Raw genomic sequence first — 27223 nt, 5'->3', positions numbered from 1 at the left:
ACAAAATGGCCGCCAGACAGCCATTTTGAATCCGATCTGAGAAATAAATGATGTGCATCAGGAACCTGTAATGTCTAACATACATGTATATACCAAGTTTGAACAAAATCCATCTGTAAACAGCCAAGAAATGCTTGATTTTGATGATTTTTTAGCACAAAAATGGCCGCCATTCATCCATCTTGAATCAGATCGTAAAACAAAATGATGTGCATATGTATATGATTTTTCCACACAAAAACGCCGAATTCGGACGAATTTTCTTATCGGTTGGCTTAATATAACCCCAACGGATCGCATTTTTGTGAAAGATTGGTATTTTTGTCCTGATTTGTAGGAATCTGAAAAATGCGTTTCACAACTTGTCTCTTATTTAGTTTTATGCGTCATTCAAGATGGCGGCCTCCATATAGTAAATATCGTATTTATTTTATTATCACGTGTGCGCCAGCTGACTGTGGTATATATATATATATAACATGATGTATAACGAATATATCAAATTTGAATATAATCAGTCAAAGCATTTAAGAGATATGGCTCAAGAAGCCAAATCATTAAAACAAAATGGCCACCAGACAGCCATTTTGAATCCGATCTGAAAAATAAATGATGTGCACCAGGAACCTGTAATGTCTAACATATGTACCGAGTTTGAACAAAATCCATCCATAAATGCTTGATATTTGATGATTTTTTAGCACAAAAAAGCAAGTCAGAGATATGGCACGAGAACCACATTCATTAAAACAAAATGGCCGCCAGTCGGCCATTTTGAATCTTATCTAAAAAACAAAATTATTTGCATCAAGGTCCCATAATGTCTAAAGTATATACCAAGTTTGAACAAAATCCATCTGTAAACAGCCGAGAAATGCTTGATTTTGATGATTTTTTAGCACAAAAATGGCCGCCATTCGGCCATCTTGAATCAGATCGTAAAACAAAATGATGTGCATCAAGGTCCTACAATGTCTAATGTATATACCAAGTTTGAACAAAATCCATCTGTTAACAGCCAAGAAATGCTTGTTTTTGATGATTTTTAGCACAAAAATGGCCGCCATTCGGCTATCTTGAATTAGATCGTATGTATACATATGTATACTATCATGTATGATGTATGTGTGAAGTTTGATTGTGATTGGTCCAGGCATTTCTAAGATATAGGTCCAGACGCACGCACAGACGCACGCACACATGCACGGAGATCAAAACATAAGTCCCCGTTTTCGGACTGTGTCCGAACGGGGACTAACAAAAAAGTAGAAAATTTGTGGAATGAATAGATTTGAGATGGAGCGATTGAAAGCATATAATTTACATATACACATTTAAATTCAAGTGTAGTTTGTGTGATTTTCAAGAATAAGTAGAAAATACTTATTATGAACAAAAATATTCACCCCAAAATCGAGATACAAGGACGATCTGATAGATATAGGTTTTACTTGCCTCCTTCTCTACTTGTATGTGTCTTTGGTGGACTCCTGAAAATTATCAAGAACAAAATTAGCTGTATGCAAAATGAGAAAAAAAAACACTGTTTCTGTCTCTATTTCACATCCCAGACCCACCCATTCATCAGGCCTCCACCCCACAGTGCATGTTCATGTTCTCCACTGTTCCAGCCTCTATTTCACATCCCAGACCCACCCATTCATAAGGCCTTCACCCCACAGTGCATGTTCATGTTCTCCACTGTTCTAGCCTCTATTTCACATCCCAGACCCACCCATTCATAAGGCCTTCACCCCACAGTGCATGTTCATGTTCTCCACTGTTCCAGCCTCTATTTCACATCCCAGACCCACCCATTCATAAGGCCTTCACCCCACAGTGCATGGTCATGTTCTCCACTGTTCCAGCCTCTATTTCACATCCCAGACCCACCCATTCATCCGGCCTCCACCCCACAGCGCATGTTCATGTTCTCCACTGTTCCAGCCTCTATTTCACATCCCAGACCCACCCATTCATCAGGCCTCCACCCCACAGTGCATGCTCATGTTCTCCACTGTTCCTGCCTCTATTTCACATCCCAGACCCACCCATTCATCAGGCCTCCACCCCACAGTGCATGCTCATGTTCTCCACCTCTATTTCACATCCCAGACCCATTCATCCGGCCTTCACCCCACAGTGCATGCTCATGTTCTCCACTGTTCCTGCCTCTATTTCACATCCCAGACCCACCCATTCATCCGGCCTCCACCCCACAGTGCATGGTCATGTTCTCCACTGTTCCAGCCTCTATTTCACATCCCAGACCCACCCATTCATCAGGCCTCCACCCCACAGTGCATGCTCATGTTCTCCACTGTTCCTGCCTCTATTTCACATCCCAGACCCACCCATTCATCAGGCCTCCACCCCACAGTGCATGGTCATGTTCTCCACTGTTCCTGCCTCTATTTCACATCCCAGACCCACCCATTCATCAGGCCTCCACCCCACAGTGCATGCTCATGTTCTCCACTGTTCCTGCCTCTATTTCACATCCCAGACCCACCCATTCATCCGGCCTCCACCCCCACAGTGCATGCTCATGTTCTCCGCCTCTATTTCACATCCCAGACCCGGCCATTCATCAGGCCTCCACCCCACAGTGCATGGTCATGTTCTCCACTGTTCCTGCCTCTATTTCACATCCCAGACCCACCCATTCATCAGGCCTCCACCCCACAGTGCATGGTCATGTTCTCCACTGTTCCTGCCTCTATTTCACATCCCAGACCCACCCATTCATCAGGCCTCCACCCCACAGTGCATGGTCATGTTCTCCACTGTTCCTGCCTCTATTTCACATCCCAGACCCACCCATTCATCCGGCCTCCACCCCACAGTGCATGCTCATGTTCTCCACTGTTCCTGCCTCTATTTCACATCCCAGACCCACCCATTCATCTGGCCTCCACCCCACAGTGCATGGTCATGTTCTCCACTGTTCCAGCCTCTATTTCACATCCCAGACCCACCCATTCATCAGGCCTCCACCCCACAGTGCATGCTCATGTTCTCCACTGTTCCTGCCTCTATTTCACATCCCAGACCCACCCATTCATCAGGCCTCCACCCCACAGTGCATGCTCATGTTCTCCACTGTTCCTGCCTCTATTTCACATCCCAGACCCACCCATTCATCAGGCCTCCACCCCACAGTGCATGCTCATGTTCTCCACTGTTCCTGCCTCTATTTCACATCCCAGACCCACCCATTCATCCGGCCTCCACCCCCACAGTGCATGCTCATGTTCTCCGCCTCTATTTCACATCCCAGACCCGGCCATTCATCAGGCCTCCACCCCACAGTGCATGGTCATGTTCTCCACTGTTCCTGCCTCTATTTCACATCCCAGACCCACCCATTCATCAGGCCTCCACCCCACAGTGCATGGTCATGTTCTCCACTGTTCCTGCCTCTATTTCACATCCCAGACCCACCCATTCATCAGGCCTCCACCCCACAGTGCATGGTCATGTTCTCCACTGTTCCTGCCTCTATTTCACATCCCAGACCCACCCATTCATCCGGCCTCCACCCCACAGTGCATGCTCATGTTCTCCACCTCTATTTTACATCCCAGACCCACCCATTCATCAGGCCTCCACCCCACAGTGCATGGTCATGTTCTCCACTGTTCCTGCCTCTATTCCACATCCCAGACCCACCCATTCATCAGGCCTCCACCCCACAGTGCATGCTCATGTTCTCCACTATTCCTGCCTCTATTTCACATCCCAGACCCACCCATTCATCCGGCCTCCACCCCACAGTGCATGCTCATGTTTTCCACCTCTATTTCACATCCCAGACCCACCCATTCATCAGGCCTCCACCCCACAGTGCATGCTCATGTTCTCCACTGTTCCTGCCTCTATTTCACATCCCAGACCCACCCATTCATCCGGCCTCCACCCCCACAGTGCATGCTCATGTTCTCCGCCTCTATTTCACATCCCAGACCCGGCCATTCATCAGGCCTCCACCCCACAGTGCATGGTCATGTTCTCCACTGTTCCTGCCTCTATTTCACATCCCAGACCCACCCATTCATCAGGCCTCCACCCCACAGTGCATGGTCATGTTCTCCACTGTTCCTGCCTCTATTTCACATCCCAGACCCACCCATTCATCAGGCCTCCACCCCACAGTGCATGGTCATGTTCTCCACTGTTCCTGCCTCTATTTCACATCCCAGACCCACCCATTCATCCGGCCTCCACCCCACAGTGCATGCTCATGTTCTCCACCTCTATTTTACATCCCAGACCCACCCATTCATCAGGCCTCCACCCCACAGTGCATGGTCATGTTCTCCACTGTTCCTGCCTCTATTCCACATCCCAGACCCACCCATTCATCAGGCCTCCACCCCACAGTGCATGCTCATGTTCTCCACTATTCCTGCCTCTATTTCACATCCCAGACCCACCCATTCATCCGGCCTCCACCCCACAGTGCATGCTCATGTTCTCCACTGTTCCTGCCTCTATTTCACATCCCAGACCCACCCATTCATCTGGCCTCCACCCCACAGTGCATGGTCATGTTCTCCACTGTTCCAGCCTCTATTTCACATCCCAGACCCACCCATTCATCAGGCCTCCACCCCACAGTGCATGCTCATGTTCTCCACTGTTCCTGCCTCTATTTCACATCCCAGACCCACCCATTCATCAGGCCTCCACCCCACAGTGCATGCTCATGTTCTCCACTGTTCCTGCCTCTATTTCACATCCCAGACCCACCCATTCATCAGGCCTCCACCCCACAGTGCATGCTCATGTTCTCCACTGTTCCTGCCTCTATTTCACATCCCAGACCCACCCATTCATCCGGCCTCCACCCCCACAGTGCATGCTCATGTTCTCCGCCTCTATTTCACATCCCAGACCCGGCCATTCATCAGGCCTCCACCCCACAGTGCATGATCATGTTCTCCACTGTTCCTGCCTCTATTTCACATCCCAGACCCACCCATTCATCAGGTCTCCACCCCTCAGTGCATGGTCATGTTCTCCACTGTTCCTGCCTCTATTTCACATCCCAGACCCACCCATTCATCCGGCCTCCACCCCACAGTGCATGCTCATGTTCTCCACCTCTATTTTACATCCCAGACCCACCCATTCATCAGGCCTCCACCCCACAGTGCATGGTCATGTTCTCCACTGTTCCTGCCTCTATTCCACATCCCAGACCCACCCATTCATCAGGCCTCCACCCCACAGTGCATGCTCATGTTCTCCACTATTCCTGCCTCTATTTCACATCCCAGACCCACCCATTCATCCGGCCTCCACCCCACAGTGCATGCTCATGTTTTCCACCTCTATTTCACATCCCAGACCCACCCATTCATCAGGCCTCCACCCCACAGTGCATGCTCATGTTCTCCACTGTTCCTGCCTCTATTTCACATCCCAGACCCACCCATTCATCCGGCCTCCACCCCCACAGTGCATGCTCATGTTCTCCGCCTCTATTTCACATCCCAGACCCGGCCATTCATCAGGCCTCCACCCCACAGTGCATGGTCATGTTCTCCACTGTTCCTGCCTCTATTTCACATCCCAGACCCACCCATTCATCAGGCCTCCACCCCACAGTGCATGGTCATGTTCTCCACTGTTCCTGCCTCTATTTCACATCCCAGACCCACCCATTCATCAGGCCTCCACCCCACAGTGCATGGTCATGTTCTCCACTGTTCCTGCCTCTATTTCACATCCCAGACCCACCCATTCATCAGGCCTCCACCCCACAGTGCATGGTCATGTACTCCACTGTTCCAGCCTCTATTTCACATCCCAGACCCACCCATTCATCCGGCCTCCACCCCACAGTGCATGCTCATGTTCTCCACTGTTCCTGCCTCTATTTCACATCCCAGACCCACCCATTCATCAGGCCTCCACCCCACAGTGCATGGTCATGTTCTCCACTGTTCCTGCCTCTATTTCACATCCCAGACCCACCCATTCATCAGGCCTCCACCCCACAGTGCATGCTCATGTTCTCCACTGTTCCTGCCTCTATTTCACATCCCAGACCCACCCATTCATCCGGCCTCCACCCCACAGTGCATGCTCATGTTCTCCACCTCTATTTCACATCCCAGACCCACCCATTCATCAGGCCTCCACCCCACAGTGCATGGTCATGTTCTCCACTGTTCCTGCCTCTATTTCACATCCCAGACCCACCCATTCATCAGGCCTCCACCCCACAGTGCATGGTCATGTTCTCCACTGTTCCTGCCTCTATTTCACATCCCAGACCCACCCATTCATAAGGCCTCCACCCCACAGTGCATGCTCATGTTCTCCACTGTTCCTGCCTCTATTTCACATCACAGACCCACCCATTCATCAGGCCTCCACCCCACAGTGCATGCTAATGTTCTCCACTGTTCCTGCCCCTATTTCACATCCCAGACCCACCCATTCATCCGGCCTCCACCCCACAGTGCATACTCATGTTCTCCACTGTTCCAGCCTCTATTTCCCATCCCAGACCCACCCATTCACCAGGCCTCCACCCCACAGTGCATGGTCATGTTCTCCACTGTTCCAGCCTTTATTTCACATCCCAGACCCACCCATTCATCAGGCCTCCACCCCACAGTGCATGGTCATGTTCTCCACTGTTCCTGCCCCTATTTCACATCCCAGACCCACCCATTCATCAGGCCTCCACCCCACAGTGCATGGTCATGTTCTCCACTGTTCCAGCCTTTATTTCACATCCCAGACCCACCCATTCATCAGGCCTCCACCCCACAGTGCATGGTCATGTTCTCCACTGTTCCTGCCTCTATTTCACATCCCAGACCCACCCATTCATCAGGCCTCCACCCCACAGTGCATGGTCATGTACTCCACTGTTCCAGCCTTGCATTCTAGACCCTCAGCATGACTTTACCTCATACTACTCTGCACAAAAAAGGAATGCCATAATCTCTCAACTAACACTTTATTCAAACAATAACAGCAGGTGTAGGGAGACATAAAATGGAAAATCTGATTATGCCCAACACAAAACAAACAGATACAACTGATAAAACTGTCATAAAGATGACAAATCATCACGCATTGACCATTATAACGTCATTAAAACCATAACACTGCTTCATAAAAATCCAGTTTGATAACAGGTATTAATCATACAGAAATTATAATAAAATAGATCTAAAGGACTGTAATTTTTTCCTTGGGTTGGTAGTTAATATTGATAAAGACAGGATAATGCAACAAAATTACTGTGTTATTCTTCTATTTGTCAAAGTCAGAAAATGGAGTAAGATAATTTTAAAGATGCCATAATTTTGAATTATGTGAATGATAATAAATCAGACGTATAAGAACATCGTGTTATAGAACATGGATAAGTTGAAAATAATAATTAAAAGAAAAACTAAATACGCAGTCAGTTTAGACTATGTTGATAGAGAATTATATATCAGGTAGCTTGACGTGTTAGTAATATGTTGCTTGGCAACCATCCTAAATATGAGAATGAATTCAAAACCTGTTTTATGAGCTCTGACTTTTCTCTCTTAAACACAAGTAAACAGCAATGAAATTCACAAAAATTTATTTGTATCTTTTTTCAAAATAATTTGACTGATTGCTGTGAATGTGTGACAAAACTAATTATTTTTGTTAATTGTTTCCATGGCATGAATGTACCGGTATTTATTTTGTATTTATACTGTTTACCATATTTTGCTACTAAAATTTTTAACTATTTGATCTTGACACCAGAGACCAACTCTCAGCTTAATTCTTCAAGAAGTTTGAACTGCATTCAAATCTAAGTTGATACATTATGCGACTTTTATTATTATTTTCAACACAATTTTTCCTGCCATATTTTTGTAAAACATTTCACATATTTTTATTTTTTTTAATATAATTTCTTTGTTACAGTATTTGAGAACTTAGTGGTCATTAATTACAAATGGCTACATAATTTGATGAAATAAAAATAAAAAAAAAAAACCTGGAGAAAAAGTTACTGAGAAAAACGGTCAAACATTATGTAGGTCTATTTTGTGAAAAGGTTGCATAAAGTTGGCATTCAAAGGGTGAATAGGAAATAGTATGTCTTTAGAAACTCACTAAATTAAATTAGTATTAAGATGTATATAAATAACAGTAAAAGAATTTGTCATCACATGTAACAGAAATAAAGTTCAAATGTACATTTCACCATAGAAACACCAAATTGATTGCAAAATTGTTTTCCATAAAATTCCTAAAACTTGCCCAATGACAAGATTTTTTTTTTCATTTTCTGCATTCTATTCATTACATGTCATTTGACTTTGATACAGGGCCACATCACTTATAGTATGTAGTCTTTAGTGATTTATCAGGGATTTTTTTTAAACAGGGGAACAGGGGCACAGCGCCCTCATGCCATGGCCATACACTCCCTTACCCTGGGGAGCAGATCCTCTGGCAACCATATAATTCTGATTGACCAGTGATCACATGTGGCCACAGTCTTCAACTGTGACCTGTCTGATAGTAATTTTGGCCCCAAGGAAGCCATAAAATACTCTATTTTAACTTAGAATTATCAAAAACTTCACACCCTGGTAGGGAGAAACCTATCTCCCCACTTGGTGGTGCCACTGAATTGCAGTGCTCCCTCTTACATCATTAATGTAGTTCTGTGTATTAGATATTATATTATTGCTTGGTAAATGACTAGAAGTCAACTCCTGAAAGAACGTCTTGCGCAAAAATATGATGAATGTCTGATAGCGGTATGTGAATTGGTCAGGCAGATATGTATATGTGTGTCAATTACATTTATTTAAGTATAATATGATTTGACACCCGGCATACTCATCAGCATGAAAACACTGTGCTAATGGAAATCTGCACATTTGGTGTCATGCCTCGGTACATATAAAGATTAAACTCTACAGCACTAACATGTTTGTATTTACTCATGTCTTATATTAAAGATCCTATATTCATTGACTATCATTAAATAAAAAAAAATGTATTTGTTATTATTATGCTCTATTCAAAGTGTATATCAACCAAAAATTTGTATTTAATGTCAACTTGATCATTAAAATATGACACAGATTCAGCTTATGACATTTTATCCAAAACGACAATTAGTGTCATGAAACATTTTATAATTATTTGCAATATATTGGGTGAAAACAGTAAATTTAAAAAAAAACATAATTAAACAATATTTAGGAAATTTATTTTGAAAAAAACAAGAGCAGCAAATTGCTGAGGAATCACAGGACTACAAACACAATTACAGAAGCACATGTGTTTGTTATAAAATGAGAGCAAAATAATACATAGCCTTTATGTTGTTCATACTACCAGTGATGGACAATTATACATATAATGTATAATTGTTTTCTACCCATCATGCTTGATAAATCACAACCAATTATACACAAAACACAGCCAGTGATAATGTATTCAGAGATGCAGCAATTTGTTAATAAAACAACACATTGGGTGCTGAGAGAGTTTCTACTCTGACTGATCTATTTACAAGTAACATGTAAATTGTCCAGAGGCATTTATAAAGGCTGGGTCATTGCTCTAATAATAGGAACATGATTGCTTGTCTTGTACGATTCAAGGTCACTTTTTGAAAACTCTTCGGCTAACATGTTTGTCTTTTATTCTTGATAGGAATGGTCAGACAATGCATTTGTTGCACAATTACAGGGAAAAATCTGAGGTTATATCTTGGTTGGTTTCACCAAGCTATGCAACCCAGAACACAGATGATGTCTCTGTTGGTTTCACCAAGCTATGCAACCCAGACACAGATGATGTCTCTGTTGGTTTCACCAAGCTATGCAACCCAGAACATGGATAATATCTTGGTTGGTTTCACTGAACTATGCAACCCAGAACACGAATGATGTCTTGGTTGGTTTCACCAAGCTATGCAACCCAGAACACAGAGGATGTCTCTGTTGGTTTCACCAAGGTATGCAGCAACCCAAAACATGGAGGATGTCTCTGTTTCACCAAGCTGTGCAACCCAGAACGCCAGCAGAGGTGGCAATGGCAACGGCGCCAGCAGAGGTGGCAACGACGCCAGCAGAGGTGGCAACGGCAACGACGCCAGCAGAGGTGGCAACGGCAACGACGCCAGCAGAGGTGGCAACGGCAACGACGCCAGCAGAGGTGGCAACGGCAACGGTGCAGCAGAGGTGGCAATGCCAACGGTGCAGCAGAAGTGGCAATGGCAACGGTGCAGCAGAGGTGGCAATGGCAACGGTGCAGCAGAGGTGGCAATGGCAACAGCGCCAGCAGAAATGGCAACGACAACAACGCCAGCTGAGGTGGCAACGGCACCAGCAGAGGTGGCAACGGCACCAGCAGAGGTGGCAATGGCACCAGCAGAGGTGGCAATGGCACCAGCAGAGGTGGCAATGGCACCAGCAGAGGTGGCAATGGCACCAGCAGAGGTGGCAATGGCAATGGCACCAGCAGAGGTGGCAATGGCAACGGCACCAGCAGAGGTGGCAACGGCACCAGCAGAGGTGGCAACGGTGCCAGCAGGGGCGGCAATGGCAAGGGCGCCAGCAAAAGCGGCAATGGCAACGGCTCCAGCAGAGGTGACAATGGCGCCAGCAGAGGTGACAACGGCGCCAGCAGAGGTGGCAACGGTGCCAGCAGAGGCGGCAATGGCAACGGCGCCAGCAGAGGCGGCAACGACGCCAGCAGAGGTGACAATGGCGCCAGCAGAGGTGGCAACGGCGCCAGCAGAGGTGGCAATGGCAACAGCGCCAGCAGAGATGACAACACCAACAGCACCAGCGGAGGTGTCAATGGCAACAGCGCCAGCAGAGGTGGCAATGGCACCAGCAGAGGTGGCAATGGCAACAGCACCAGCAGAGGTGGCAATGGCAACGGCGCCAGCAGAGGTGGCAATGGCAACGGCACCAGCAGAGGTGGCAATGGCGCCAGCAGAGGTGGCAATGGCAACGGCACCAGCAGAGGTGGCAATGGCAACGGCACCAGCAGAGGTGGCAATGGCAACAGCGCCAGCAGAGGTGGCAAAGCATGTGGATTCACAAAGATTTATCTTTGAATTATAAAGCAAAGCATGTGGATTCACAAAGATTCACCTTTGAAACATATAGCAAAGCATGTGGATTCACTAAGATTCATCTTTGAATCATAAAGAAAAGCATGTGGATTCACAAAGATTCACCCTTGAATTATAATGCAAAGCATGTGGATTCACAAAGATTCATCTTTGAATCATAAAGAAAAGCATGTGGATTCACAAAGATTCACCCTTGAATTATAATGCAAAACATGTGGATTTACAAAGATTCATCTTTGAATTATAAAGCAAAGCATGTGGATTCACAAAGATTCACCTTTGAATCATAAAGCAAAGCATGTGGATTCACAAAGAATCACTTTTGAATCATAAAGCAAAGCATGTGGATTCACAAAGATTAACTTTTGAATCATAAAGCGAAGCATGTGGATTCACAAAGATTCACTTTTAAATTATAAAGCAAAGCATGTGGATTCACAAAGATTCACTTTTGAATTATAAAGCAAAGCATGTGGATTCACAAAGATTCAACTTCATTCAGAATTATTGCAGAGCAAATCATATAAAATATCCCAACAAATTGGAATGCACCTGGAATGATCTCAAGGTGCAACCTCTTTGACAGTGAGACACAAGCTCTCACAAAATATCGTTCACATAAAATTGCTTAAATTTCTTATCGATGAAAAAAAACAGTGTTACAAAGGGTCACTTTTCATGTATCCCTTTTATTACAAGGTTCTAAAACAAAGATAGAATTGTTATTTCTGAAATGCACAAAATTACTGTATATTATCCTATTTATCGTTTTTGGCACTGTTCCATTTTGAGTTTTGAAGGGATGCAAACGGCAAATCAAGTGGATTTAAGTGATTTTGAATACAACATGTTAATTTTTGTTCAGTGCACACTAAAGAGAAGTAAGCCATTCGTAAGTCAACATGCTTCTGACAGCCTCCACTTGAAGTGCTGTTGTAACTAGTGTTTTGGGTCATTTGGTCAATTAGAATTCATAACACACATCAGCCAAATGTGAGGTGTCAACACTGAAATAATACTTAGTCTCTAATAATGTGCACATCACTACTCAACGAGATAGGGTGGACCTTATTTTTTTTCAAAACAATTCTTTATAAATGACTGAATGTACAAAAGTACAGGGTATACACCCACTATGGTGAATGACTTGCGCATTTCAATGCTGCAACCACCTTCAGAAAAGTTGACTCACCCAGCGGAACTGAATGGGTCGTAGGAAGCTTTTGTAAACATAGTAAACAATGGTAGTCGTGTGGCTGCCACGTGTTTGACCTATGACCTTCCACGCAATCCATTATGCGCTGACAACAAAGCTGACTGCAGGTGGGCAAGAATGGCTAAAAACTAAAGACCCCCATGAAAATCAATGCCAATATCTTACCCACAGTAATATTGCAATCAAAGATACAAGAATAAACTTCAGAATTTGCATGAATTATTAAAACAGATATTTGTCTAGGCTTGATAATAATGCTCTAAACATGAGGTAAATACAATTTCTAGTTTGTCGTTGTTTACATTTTTTACAGAGAAGTAGGGAAAATGGAACTTCACTAATGATAAATGAAGCGTAGGTCCACCCTTAGGCTGCCCCTTCTGGCAATACATTATTATTTAGTAACACAAGCCTTACCGATATATGGCCATTAAATAGTCAATGTTAATGTCACTTAATGGTCACTGTTACAAAAGCTGTTGAAGGACAAGAAACGAGAATTAAAATCACATCACAAGAACCTTCTCTAAAGTTCATTGATGTCAGCCAACAGATTAAAAAATTTGAGTGTCTATACATCCAGCTTACTTCAGATCTTAAGATAAATCTATACATATATAAACAGTTTGGTTGCCATGCCAACAATATAAAGATAATTACACACAAAATTTCCCACTTTAAAAACCATGATAAATTTAAAAATAATTCACATGAGCAAACATCCAAGCCTCTGCACACTCTTTGGCACACCCTGTATGTTTACACACCTGTATACAAAACAGGCAGTTGTCATGGTGACCGACAGTGAGTATAAAATCTGCCTCTTCTGTTGTCACATTTTTTCTTCTCCAAGTGACAAAAATGTGGGCCAGTAAAGTATAGATGAACATTCTTCAAATGACAGTAGCTTAGTTACACTTTAACCCTCTCAACAGCGTACCTTTTTCCTGCATGTTTTTATAGATTTTTCTATAATTTCTTTGTTACTTTTAGACTGAAAGGATACAAGTTTTGAACAAATGTGAAAAAAATAATCCCATAAAATTTGTGAAGGGTTTACCATGGAGTTCAAACATCAAAAGTCTCACCTGCTGGCAACAGAAAAGATTATAATTTAGGGTTCAATGAACCATGATCCAAAAGATTTAATACAAATTCATTATTATTTTTTCATAAATTTATTGTTGTTATAGCTTTAAATTGTATTGGTACACCTGCTATATTACCATATGATATATTTGCATGCAGTCAAAGCGTGAAATTTGAAGACGCAAAATTTATTGAAGAGACTAAGGGGTGGGGGCTTAGCATAATAGTTCTCAATAAGGCTAATACATGTACATTTATAATCAATTGAACATTATGTTGAATGCAAGACACTGAAGTTGCAGGGATTTTTTCTCGGTGCGGAGCTTTTGCAAAATTGAATTAAAAATTGGTCACTCTGAGGGTGTCCCCCCCCTTCTACGGTGCAGAGCTTTTGAATATTTGATGTAAAACAGTGGTTATTCTGAGGCATTATGAAGAACCAGTATAGTGACTCAGGTAACTGAAAATGGACAAGATGCAGAACTTTACAGACTCTGAAGTACAATGAATGCATTACAAAAACAATGTACATAGAAATAAATACAAAAAAATGTGCTTTGGAAGCCTGCTGCATGAACAAGAAACATCTTTATTGCCACTACAGTTATAATTCAGGTTACAATACAACCAAGGTAATTACTAAAGATGGCACTCTACAATTATCACTTAGGTTACAAAACATCCAAAGTGGCACTGCTCTTCTCACTTAGGTTACAAACTTTGTATTCTATGCAGAATATACCTCTCACACTGATTATTATGACCACCATGAGAAATCATTTGGTTGGGCCCTAAATCATAGAATATTTGGATCACTGAAGCATGCCTACACTTGTCACAAAAAAGGTTGCCCTAAGCCCCAATGATACAACACAAGTCACAGACGTTACTCACGCTATGTGTATTTTCAACACATTGAATGAAATTCACATCTAACTCAATGCATTGTGACGATTGACACCTTTTATTCAACATAGGAATTCATATACTACATTTGACTGACTTAATTAGGGCCAATCTTTAACTTTTGTACCACTTCTATAATTACCCACCCCTTTTGAAACTCACCAAAATTGTCTCAACTGAGTCAAGAAATAGATAGATTAACATTTCGCTATTTGTCATTTAATTACCGGTATATATTGTTGGAGCAATTACACACAAATTATAGTGGTTTATATTGCAGACACATTGCAGCTAATGGTTAGATTTTTCATCCTAATGATACCCCATGAAATGAAACCAGAGCGTAATCAAATTGAACTGTAATGGAAATAGGACATAATCACTTAGGTATTAAATTGCCGCTTGACTGTTTTTATGTATACAACGGATCTACAGGATGATTGCCATGACAATATGAAAGAGGAAATCTGATTTGTCCTCTTTATTATGTCCTCTTAGATGAATACATCCCTCTTCAGGCTCAATCCTTGGACCAGTTCACTGATATATAATAATACTGCTGTTACACTGTGATTGGAATGCCATGGGTTAATACTGTGTATTTTTCCATTTATACATTGTATTTTACACTCTGTGATGGAAGGTTTGTTTCTCCTTGCTAACCTAAGGGTTTTCCAACCACGTCTTATAAGTTAAGACCTCAAAGTTAATGTGTCTTACAAAATATATTTATTCTACACCTGGTAGCCAACAGGCGTAGTTTCGTTGCTGGTTCTCAGCAAAGTTTTCCACTCAGTCAAAGTGTGTAGTTTGGTTAACGATGTCACTGGTAATGGCACATTTAACCAGTGCTGAATATACTTGCAACATTAAAATTGCCATCTGAAGGGTAAAGCAAGCTGTATTCTGTTGTTTGTTGCTCGTTTTATTTACGATTAATTTTTCACATGCAACAATGCATTGAGTTCAACGCACATGTAAGAAAGGTTTATGATTGGTGGAAATTTATATACCTAGTATACAAACTGCCCCACAAGTCTTTGCAGACAAATAAGCTGAAAGCAGAAACACTCATCAAGTACATGTGTATGTGGCTTGACACACTTTATCACTAACTTAGAAAAAACTTCCGTGAGTATTGGAGGCATGAAGTACAAATAAGGAATAATAAATTTTGAAGCATATCTCCAATTCACATGAAGCAAAATTGTATTTATTGCATGCAAAATCAGTATATTTATTCTGACTTTATTCTAGACTTGCCTAAGTTGTCTTTATAAAGTCATTTGATGTTTATAATATCTAAAGTCTTATCATATGCATAACTTGCACGCCACCACAGTTGACGTAAGACATAGCAGAGCAAAAACCCATATCACCACAGTGTTACTTTGTGAAGGTTGCCCAGAGCTTCTGGGGTTCCGAGAACCACAGACAACGGTTCATTTTGACATGCTAACGTACATTTTCAAAAATATCATTCAGTCTCTCCAAAAAATTGTTTGAAATTTCAAAAAATCCTAATGAATTCAAGTAAATATTCTGAATGAGCAGAATCGCTATACACCGTATACAAGGCATTTGTATGAAATAGAACACTGTGGCACCAACAGAATTAGCACAATGATATGTATTGGGTGTTATTTCAGCAATATATGTAGTTCTGCTATCAACAATCCACCGTCATACTGTTTCACTATCTCATACTGGGGAAACATGCATATGATAAATAAATAATAACACGATGATTTCTCCTCAGTTGATGTCAGTATAGTTCCTGATTACTGCCTGCGGCTCAGATTGATACAAAACTATGGTAACATCAACTTAAACGAAAATACTTTTTAATTATATATAAATATCTCTCGTTAAATGCCTATATTATAGCGCTAGTTGGATGTCTGCAACTGTGATTGAGATATGACACTTATGCAAATTAATGAGGTCACATGAACCCATTTGTACAAGGTGGGTAAATTAATACACATGGATTTCAACCATGAAGTAATCAGATCTGTGGATGATTGAAATCTGATGAGTGATTGACATATTGGTGGAAAGGCTAAAAATTGGCGACTAACTATTCAAATTTAATTATTAATATGACGATTTTCAGCCAAAAACTATGCATCAAGTTTCAATGAAATCTGTTCTTAAAAAAGTGGAAAGACTTAAAATTGGCTAATTAATATGCACACATTTCAACCAAAAACTAAGCATGTTTGCACATTATCCCAGACCAACTATGTACCAAGTTTCATTGAAATCTGTTGAATGGTATGAGAAACAAGTGAAAATCTGAAAACTGGCTAACTAATTAAGTAATTACTACATGTATGCACAGACTCCAACCAAAAACTTGGTTTGGGCATTATACTATAGCATCTATGTACCAAGTTTCATTAAAATATGATAATTGTTTTTGAGATATCAGTGCAACAAATATACACAAACATACAGACAGAGTAACCACAAAGACTGTGTTTTGCACACAGAAGTCAACAAAGCTATTTTATCTTGATGTGCAAATACCTTGGGGGAAATAACAGTTCTTGCCAACTAATTATTGCATACACGTACAATGCAAAATGTAAATACATACATGTACCCAGGATATACATTTGAGAAACAATTCCACAGCATGTTAAAATAATGCCGACTGATAACAAGATTTCTAATCCAATATTCATAATGATCTACTTTAATATGATCAGAATGAATATAATATTTATTAGTAAAAAAGTAAATCTCACCAAAGCTGACTGAGCACCTCCAGTCAGGATTTGTAAGAGTTGAGTAATATTTCTGTATCTTTTTGCTGTTTTATGGTGAATAAAATAAATGTAAGAAAGTAATTGGGCCACAGGCCTCACAAGTTTTTTATAACATGACAAATTTCTTAGACATGCACCTTCAGCCCTCTACATTGCGAAAGAATAAACGCCATTGCAGGAGAATAAATTTAAGCAAACTGCAAATATGAAAAATTAGGACAATATACAGGATATTTTAACAGCATGTACAAATATTACGACGAAAATACAGTAAAATCATTAGGACATAATGTTGTTCCTGTTTAATTTGTCACTCTTATTTTACAAGTTAATACATTGTTTTCAGCTGACCCTGTCGTGAAAAGTGGCCTGTGAATGGTTAACAGCCAATCAGCACAATTTAATTCCAAAAGAGTTCAACATTTTTCATCATTTCCTACAATAAAAAATTACATTACATTATCGCCAACAAACCTGCATATGTAACCATGGAGACAAAAAGCTCGTAACCATACATGTACATGTGTATATAGACACATGGTCTTCGAAAAAGTTACCAATAAAATTTAACCATGTGGAAATATGAGAAATTTGTGTGACCATGTATTATATATAAGTTTGTTATTAATTATTGTGTTATTTGGCAACCAAAAATAGCCAGCTGTGTCTACTTCATTGTTGGCTTGGCTTCCAAATTAAATACCTTGGGGCAGCATGTTTCTACCAATAAATTCTAATATAAAAGGTAGATTATTGATGTAATCTCAAAACCACAAACCTTATAGAAGTCTATTCACATGTCCTATATTGGGTATAAGCAATGTGAATGTTTAAGTAATGGATAAAGAACTATCACCTAAAATAGCTCCACTCCAACACCGTCATGATCAATAACAGTTGAGCTAAAAACTGAAGGATTTATAATGCTTTGAACTATAAGTGTGATCACTGTTGTCATGGTAAAACCCTGTTTTGGACTAATATTTATACTGTGCTGTACATGAAAAAACATCTCAAAGTGCAATATCTGAGAATGACATTTCTGCATTATAATTAGACGTATTCTAAAATCACCAAAAATAGAACAAATAGAAAATGTCATCAAATTGTGACACAAAGCAATATTCCACAGTTAGGTGCAGCTAGTTCACATGAATGTCGCATATAAAGATGGATTAAAATAGCTTCAATTATAAAATTATAATATGACATAACTTCACAACACTTAAATTTCCCACTACTGACTGCACTTCAGCAAAATTTTAAAGTGTGGTGGTGGTCGGGCAGCGCGTGTTCGAATTTCATGTAAATAAACAATGTATTTTACACGCGTTGTATACGTCGCTTTGAGTCCCATATCGAATAAGACGCGACACGACGACCACCGCGCTTTAGGTTTTCATCTAGTGAGGTTATATATATAAAGTTCAAACTGTATCCACAGAGCATATATACAATGCATTGTGGGAGGGAAGTTCAAATTGTATTCACTGAGCATATATACAATGCATTGTGGGAGGGAAGTTAAAATTGTATCCACTGAGCATATGTACAATGCATTGTGGGAGGGAAGTTAAAATTGTATCCACTGAGCATATGTACAATGCATTGTGGGAGGGAAGTTCAAATTGTATTCACTGAGCATATATACAATGCATTGTGGGAGGGAAGTTCAAATTGTATCCACTGAGCATATGTACAATGCATTGTGGGAAGGAAGTTGAAATTGCATCCACTTAGCATATATACAATGCATTGTGGGAGGGAAGTTCAAATTGTATCCACTTTGCATATACAATGCATTGTGGGAGGGAAGTTCAAATTGTATCCACTTTGCATATGTACAATGCATTGTGGGAAGGAAGTTCAAATTGTATCCACTTAGAATATGCACAATGAATTGTGGGAAGGAAGTAAAAACTATCCACTTAGCATATATACAATGCATTGTGGGAGGGAAGTTCAAACTATTCACTTAGCATATGTACAATGCATTGTGGGAAGGAAGTTCAAATTGTATCCACTGAGCATATGTACAATGCATTGTGGGAAGGAAGTTCAAATTGTATCCACTGAGCATATATACAATGCATTGTGGGAAGGAAGTTCAAATTGTATCCACTTAGCATTTGTACAATGCATTGTGGGAAGGAAGTTCAAATTGTATCCACTTTGCATATACAATGCATTGTGGGAGGGAAGTTCAAATTGTATCCACTTAGAATATGTACAATGCATTGTGGGAAGCAAGTTCAAATTGTATCCACTGAACATATGTTAAATGCATTGTGGGAATGAAGTTCAAATTGTATCCACTGAGAATATGTACAATGCATTGTGGGAAGAAAGTTCAAACTGTATCCACTTTGCATATATAATGCATTGTGGGAGGGAAGTTCAAATTGTATCCACTGAGCATATGTACAGTGCATTGTGGGAAGCACGTTCAAATTGTATCCACTGAGCATATGTTAAATGCATTGTGGGAAGGAAGTTCAAACTGTATCCACTGAGCATATGTACAATGCATTGTGGGAGGGAAGTTCAAATTGTATCCACTTTGCATATACAATGCATTGTGGGAGGGAAGTTCAAATTATATCCACTGAGCATATGTACAGTGCATTGTGGGAAGCAAGTTCAAATTGTATCCACTGAGCATATGTTAAATGCATTGTGGGAAGGAAGTTCAAACTGTATCCACTGAGCATATGTACAATGCATTGTGGGAGGGAAGTTCAAATTGTATCCACTTTGCATATATAATGCATTGTGGGAGGGAAGTTCAAATTGTATCCACTGAGCATATGTTAAATGCATTGTGGGCAGGAAGTTCAAATTGTATCCACTGAGAATATGTACAATGCATTGTGGGAAGGAAGTTCAAACTGTATCCACTTTGCATATATAATGCATTGTGGGAAGGAAGTTCAAACTGTATCCACTGAGCATATGTACAATGCGTTGTGGGAGGGAAGTTCAAATTGTATCCACATTGCATATATAATGCATTGTGGGAGGGAAGTTCAAATTGTATCCACTGAGCATATGTACAGTGCATTGTGGGAAACAAGTTCAAATTGTATCCACTGAGCATATGTACAATGCATTGTGGGAGGGAAGTTCAAACTATATCCACTTTGCATATATAATGCATTGTGGGAGGGAAGTTCAAATTGTATCCACTGAGCATATGTACAGTGCATTGTGGGAAGCAAGTTCAAATTGTATCCACTGAGCATATGTACAATGCATTGTGGGAAGCAAGTTCAAATTGTATCCACTGAGCATATGTACAATGCATTGTGGGAGGGAAGTTCAAATTGTATCCACTTTGCATATATAATGCATTGTGGGAGGGAAGTTCAAATTGTATCCACTTAAAATATGTACAATGCATTGTGGGAAGGAAGTTCAAACTATCCACTTAGCATATATACAATGCATTGTGGGAGGGAAGTTCAAACTATTCACTGAGCACATGCACAATGCATTGTGGGAGGGAAGTTCAAATTGTATCCACTGAGCATATGAACAATGCATTGTGGGAAGGAAGTTCAAATTGTATCCACTGAGCATATGTACAATGCATTGTGGGAAGGAAGTTCAAATTGTATCCACTGAGCATATGTACATTGCATTGTGGGAGGGAAGTTCAAACTGTATTCACTGAGCATATGTACAATGCATTGTGGGAGGGAAGTTTAAATTGTATTATCCCAGTGCAAACTGACGAATATTAAAATTAAAAGTCACAAACTAAATTTCAAGATACATGCATACAAAAATTGAAACTTAGTCCGGGTGTTATTCAAAGTAAAATAAAAATAAATTTGATTTAAATAAATTTAAAGTAAAAGATTCAGTATATGCTGCTGTCACAAAATTAAACAAAGTTTGTAGATAGCGAGACTGATGCTACAACCTTCTGACATGGCATAGGCGGTTTATAATAGAACAATAAATGTATTACCACATTCATAGTGAAAAAATGTAATACATCAAAAATGTACAGAAAATATAGTTATCGTAATCAGTCATATCGTGAGCATTTTTCTGAGTTGGAACGCTTATCCGAGAGCGAGATTGAAACTGAATCTTGGTATCATGTCATCATAGTTGCAAACCCCAAGTATTGTACCTCTGGTTAGAATGATATGAATCATGGTCATGTGACACACAAATAAATTCCCACACTGGATACACTAGCAAACATATTCACCAAATATTATAGATAAAATGTCAATTCATATACCAAAATTAAGCTGCTGCCAAAAAATGATTCATTCAAAAATAAAAATACAATAACATAATCATTAATAAATAAATTAAAAATATGAAATCATAATAAACTCACATGAAGCAGAATGTTTTCTCAATCACCAATAAATAAACAATCACTTTCAATTAAAATTTCATCTACATTTTCAGAAATATTGCTGAGTAAATAAGCATTCAACATAAATCACAGTCCTGGTAATTTTAATGAAATCAAAACATGAGTTTATTTGTTTGGACAACCAATTATACTAAAATAATATTCACCATAAAAAAGGAATAGGATTTTTCATATTTTTTATATTGGATTACTATGACAACACTTTATTCATAACAGAAATAAATGAAAAGATTTTTATTAAAAGTAATTGATAATTCACTGAACAGATACCGACAGAGAAGAAAGCCATGAACACTTAATGTGTTGCACTATTTCAGTAACATTATAAAATAATTTTATCACTGATAAATCAGGAAACAGCATGCAATAATATATATTACTATGAAGGCATCGCTAATAGAATTCACAAGGACAGATATCACTAAATCTCAACTTTCATCGAATCAAATGACCATGTGGTACCTATAGCCCAGTAGTTATTCACAAGTTAAAGTGACAATAACTTTGATTTTGAATTTTTTTTTTATTTAAATATAACCATATAAATATGATCAAATCTTACAAAAATATTGTTTTAGACAACTGCATGGGCAAAGTGACTCAACACAATGTAAAAACTAAGGGTTGAGTCGTCACCATTTCGTTGAAATCAGTAATGTGGTAGAACCATAGAAAATTATGATGTACAACGCACACTCTTTCGTGTAAGAAAAAACAATATTTTCAGTAACAGGCTATCAGAAATGTCCCTCAAGACGGCAAAATAATATTTGACATCTGCCAGTAATCCCTGAAGTTCGCTTGACAAAATAGGATTTCAATAGATGGCGCCCTCTGGAGACCAGGCCACAACCCTGTGGCCATTTTGTCACTTGCAAGTAATTTAATGTACGACATTGGTATATAGCGTATATGCTATGCTTTCTGTGTCTACATTTCGACGATGGTCATTACTAATGGCACAGGAAATGTTTATTTAATCAGGGAACAATCAGAGAAAAAAAAAATCAATAGTTACAGCTTTTGCCAGTTTAATTAAAGAGGTCATTAGCAGTAGCCTTTTGTACACCAGGTCAAAGAGTGAATTGCAGTATTGTTTTTGAGAAAAATTAACACGGGACGCCATCAAATTACCAATTGTATGCACCTTACATCACCAATATTAAACACACTTAAAGTTTAAAAAAGTCTTTAAAAGTGAAATAAATTGAGTATCCCTTACCAGATATGATTCATATAGTCAGAATTACGCTGCTTAAACAAGTCTAGAAAAAAGATTGAAAACGACTTCAATTATAAAAGCACATGTACTTAAATAATCAACTTGCTAAAAGATCAATGGGTTTGTTGTACAGATTAATCATATCAAAATGAACATTATTGGCAAGATGGTACTTTTGGTTTCTCGGTAACCAGGGGCTCCACAGTAACTGGGGCAACCATGGTAACCGGGGCTCCCACGGTAACCAGGGCTCACACAGAAATCAGGGTTTCCATAGTAACAATAGCAAAAATAAAAACAAAGGCAAATAAGAAAAACCAAGACGAGATTGTGTACAGCATTATGAACATCTTGTGAAATCATAGCTCATTAATGTGACTGAATAAGTTTCAATTGTCAGAATACTGTAAAATAATAAATCGCTATTTTTGCTGTAAGAATGATTCAGTGAAATTATAATCCAGTGAAAAAAACTTGTCAAAGATCAGTGAAAATACATTCCATACAAAATTTCTAACTTGTTTTTCACTTTTTCCTAACTTAAGACATTTAAGACTCTCGTGGGAGCCCGGACATTTAAGGCAGTTTGAGTTAAAATCAAATTTGTCACTAATGTGCATGTTGTGTACGACTCATACGCTGTATGTGCAATGCATTATGATTTTTACAATTAATTACAATATACATATTCCAAGTTCTCAAGTTTAAGAAATACTAGTACATTATATATCTTGGGCGACATATGCATGTCCATCCATTCAAGATAGGCAAATGGCTATAAATTTTGTGCTAAAATTCATCAAAATAGAGCATTTCTGTTACCGGGGTATTTTTATTGTGTATTGGCAGCTTTCCTTCAAACTTGGGACATATATTGGACATTATAGGGCCTTAATGCTAGTTTTGTTTTTCATATCAGATTCAAAATGGCAGACAGGTGGCCACTTTGTTTTATTAATGAATACATACGCACATATAATTGTTTGATGATCAGATTCAAGATGGCTGAATGGCAGCCATTTTAATGTTGAAAATTCATAAAAATTAAGCATTTCTGCCATTCTCAATGCAGATCTCAGTTGTGTATGGGCGGATTTTGCTCAAACTTAATGCAAACATCAGACATGGGACCTTGCACATCATTTTGTTTCTCAGATCGGTGGCCATTTTCAGGCTGTATATGTATGGGGAGAAATAATTTTCCCATAGAAACAAGTACCACATCAGACTGGACTGTGGTTGGCTACATTGTACAGTATTACAATATACAGTAATTTTTGTACAATTCTGAACTGTACTTGTACATGAGTACAGTATTCAACTGCTCTGTACAACACATTGTATTGCCATCAAACAAAACCATTGCTTCATATACAAAAAACCATGAATAATGTGCATAGCAGAAAATCCACCAACTTAAAGGGTCCCCATTTTAAGTATTCAGTAGATTTTAGTGGAGGTGAACCTAAATGTCATTGTTTTGAATGGTAGTTCACAATAGTCTACCCTAATCCACTATAATTAACTACCTCTTGCCGAAGGCCATTACTCTGTCTATGCAGGTGCATGTCATTGTTTAAAAGTAGATTGACAGAAAAATATGGAGAAATAAAAACAAGAACAAAACAAAACAAAAGCTTTGATACATTTGTTTTTCAGTTTTCTTCTATTGTTGATGCACATGGTTGATAAAGCGAATATATTGTTTGGTATCAGACAGAGATTCCCAAGTCATAACATTGTCTCGCCCATTAAAACATTGTTGCCCATGTGGTTGCTTCATATATGCATCTACTTGGTGGTACAGCCAGAAAAATCTTGATTTAGAATACAATATACATGCAGTTACTAATATGGTAATGAGTTCTGACACATTATGCAAATTACCTCATTGATATGCACATATTCTACAACACTTTATACATACTATAAACTGTATCAGTCAGTTTGTAATTTTTTTTTTTTTTTTTAAATTCACTTTTATCATTCGTTTTGTCTGGAAACTGATTTTAAGAGCATCAAACATGTATATCATTAAACCTTCAAACATGTATATCAATGCTGAAGTAGAGACATGAACTTATTTTCATTTTGGGTGAATGAAAGAGGGAGGAAGTGAGTGAGAAAGTGTTGGGAACATGATTTGGACAAAAAGCGTATTATTTTTGGTTAATTATTAAAAAAAAATATGTACATCTATAAGCTGATAAAATGCACAACACAAAATCATCTGCTACCAGAAATAAGCAAAATATGCTTAATATACTTAATAATTATGTAAATAAAGATAATTAGCATGCACAGATTTGTACAACAATAGCTTTTGCAATCAGCAGATAGAATTTCATTGTAGAGCTTGATCAGTGATTTCTCCTGAGATATTAATGAAAAAATAATTTGCACATTGTTGAATATTCAAATTAACACAGAGAATGGGTAGAAACAAGATACAAGTTCGAGAGCATTCAGGCTCCTGGTTGTTGAGGGATGGAAAAAAAAAATAAGATGAACGGAAAGATGGACAAATGGACGAAAATGATTTGGTAACAAATGTTTAAATAAAACCAACATTGAATATATATTTTCACTTATATTTTTGAGACAGTTTGGCTCATCAGAGTAAAAAACCAGGGACAAAAATATAAATCATGTGGCAAACGTGTCATAACCCACACCTAGTGAGATTAGAACTGACATATTTATATTCTGTTTGTACCATTTCACCTTAAAACACATTGACACCTCTGGACACACACGTACACACCATGAAGATATTAAATTATTCAATTTCATTGGCTAATGAAAAATTCACTTTGAAAGGATGAGATGACAAATGAAAAATGTAATATTCATTAAACCTATAGATTGCTAGTGGCAGCCGCATCCTTCCTTATGTCAAGTAGGAAGCAGCAAAATATAAAACTTCCAAAGGTTTACTAGTATGTTATATATCATCAGATGTGTTTTGTATGTCTAAGACTTGTTCTTAATTATTATTCTCATACATGTATGTGCAGTTTACAATACCAGTGCACAGACAACACATTTTGAAATATTTTATAATGTAAATAGCTACATACATGTACATGTACATCTCGATTTTGTTTTCTTAGAAAAAACTCAAATGGTCTGAATAAAAATATTATTGGGACAATTGGAGGGGGGGACAACAATAGTTAACTTTTCATAGGCTTGAGTGTTTGTGAGTCCCACAATGTTTAAATGAAATCAGGACAGACAGACAAGCCTGAGAAACAGTTGATGCTATGACATTTTTTACCTGTGGGTACAAATTAACCAACATATGTCATTCATCCTGTTTATTATATAGATTCTCATCAAAATCAGGAAAAAAAATTGGTCTGGACGCTTCAGCCCTCTAGGTTGCGACCATTTTTGTTGCCATGGCGATGAAATTAGTGAATGGCAATTAAATACAATAACTAAAAAAAACGAGATGATGACAAAAGTTTCTGTAACATGAAACATACTATACAGTACTTTTCACTTGTTCAAAAGTTCTATCTGCAATTCAACAATTCGCCATTTTGTTATATCTAACAACATACAATGATTGCTTCATATTTTGAAAGTACCGTACATCACAGAATGATGTGAAAATGACCGTCGTCATGGTGATGAATCAGTGTTGGGCTATACAATGGATATCGGATCTAATGTTGAAAACAAGATGCCGGGTACAGAAAAGTCATGCATGTTGCTAAATCAGAAACAAGATGGTAACGATGCGTAAATTAAGATAGCAGAAACAAGATGGTAACGATGCGTAAATTAAGATAGCAGAAACAAGATGGTAACGATGCGTCAATTAAGATAGCAGAAAAAATTTTAAGTGCTTTGGTCTAAGACATTTTTATTAACAAAAAGTGTAAGTGATTACTGTACACCAATTATATCATATATGCCTGAATAGATATCTGAATTTTTACATAGTTGGTTTTCTGAGTAGTTATTATTTATTTGTAAAACACTATACACAACAATTTTGTACAGGGCTACTAAATTTCCCAGCGAGACATCAATAATTTAAACTTGGTTGCCCATGGCAACATAAAAAAAAATTAAACTTTGTGGCCTGGACATGGGTATCAGACAGCCATTTAAATGACATCACACGCTCATAGTGTGCCAAGTTCTGGCAAGTTTGATGGAAACTGACTGAAAAATCTTGTATGATAAAATGCACTATCATGCCTTATCTCTTGTACCAAAATTGAAAAAAAATTAGTCCAAGTATGTTTTAAAAAGTATGACTAAAGAAAACAAAAGCAGTCTCTGTTTCAGACTACATCTAACTGAGGCTAAAAAATACTTGGGTTATCACACCAGCGATGACTACACCAACATTGACACTGATAAGAAACAGATTCAATAAACCTCACCCTACATAACATGCAAGATAACAAAATAAAAAAAAGGACTTTATTATATAATAACATATAATTTCATTTGTTAGCATTGCTTTAAAAACACTCTA

General features: G+C 39.0%; 1 long non-coding RNA gene across 2 annotated transcripts in view; it reads right to left on the bottom strand.

The window, feature by feature from the left end:
- Positions 1-1441: 1441 nt before the first annotated feature.
- Positions 1442-27223, bottom strand: part of LOC146742760 (uncharacterized) — a 41098-nt gene continuing 15316 nt past the window's right edge. For both annotated transcript variants that reach the window (XR_014929857.1, XR_014929856.1), the window contains 2 exons: positions 22726-22768; positions 1442-1490 (listed from right to left, as the gene is read on the bottom strand). This is a non-coding gene — a long non-coding RNA (uncharacterized LOC146742760). The remainder of the gene's footprint in view (positions 1491-22725; positions 22769-27223) is intronic.

The sequence above is a fragment of the Saccoglossus kowalevskii genome, chromosome 6, assembly GCF_978046115.1.
Source record: "Saccoglossus kowalevskii chromosome 6, keSacKowa6.1, whole genome shotgun sequence".
Lineage (NCBI taxonomy): Eukaryota > Metazoa > Hemichordata > Enteropneusta > Harrimaniidae > Saccoglossus > Saccoglossus kowalevskii.
Note: the sequence above shows the minus strand (reverse complement) of the source record. Positions and strands in the feature narration are given on the sequence as shown.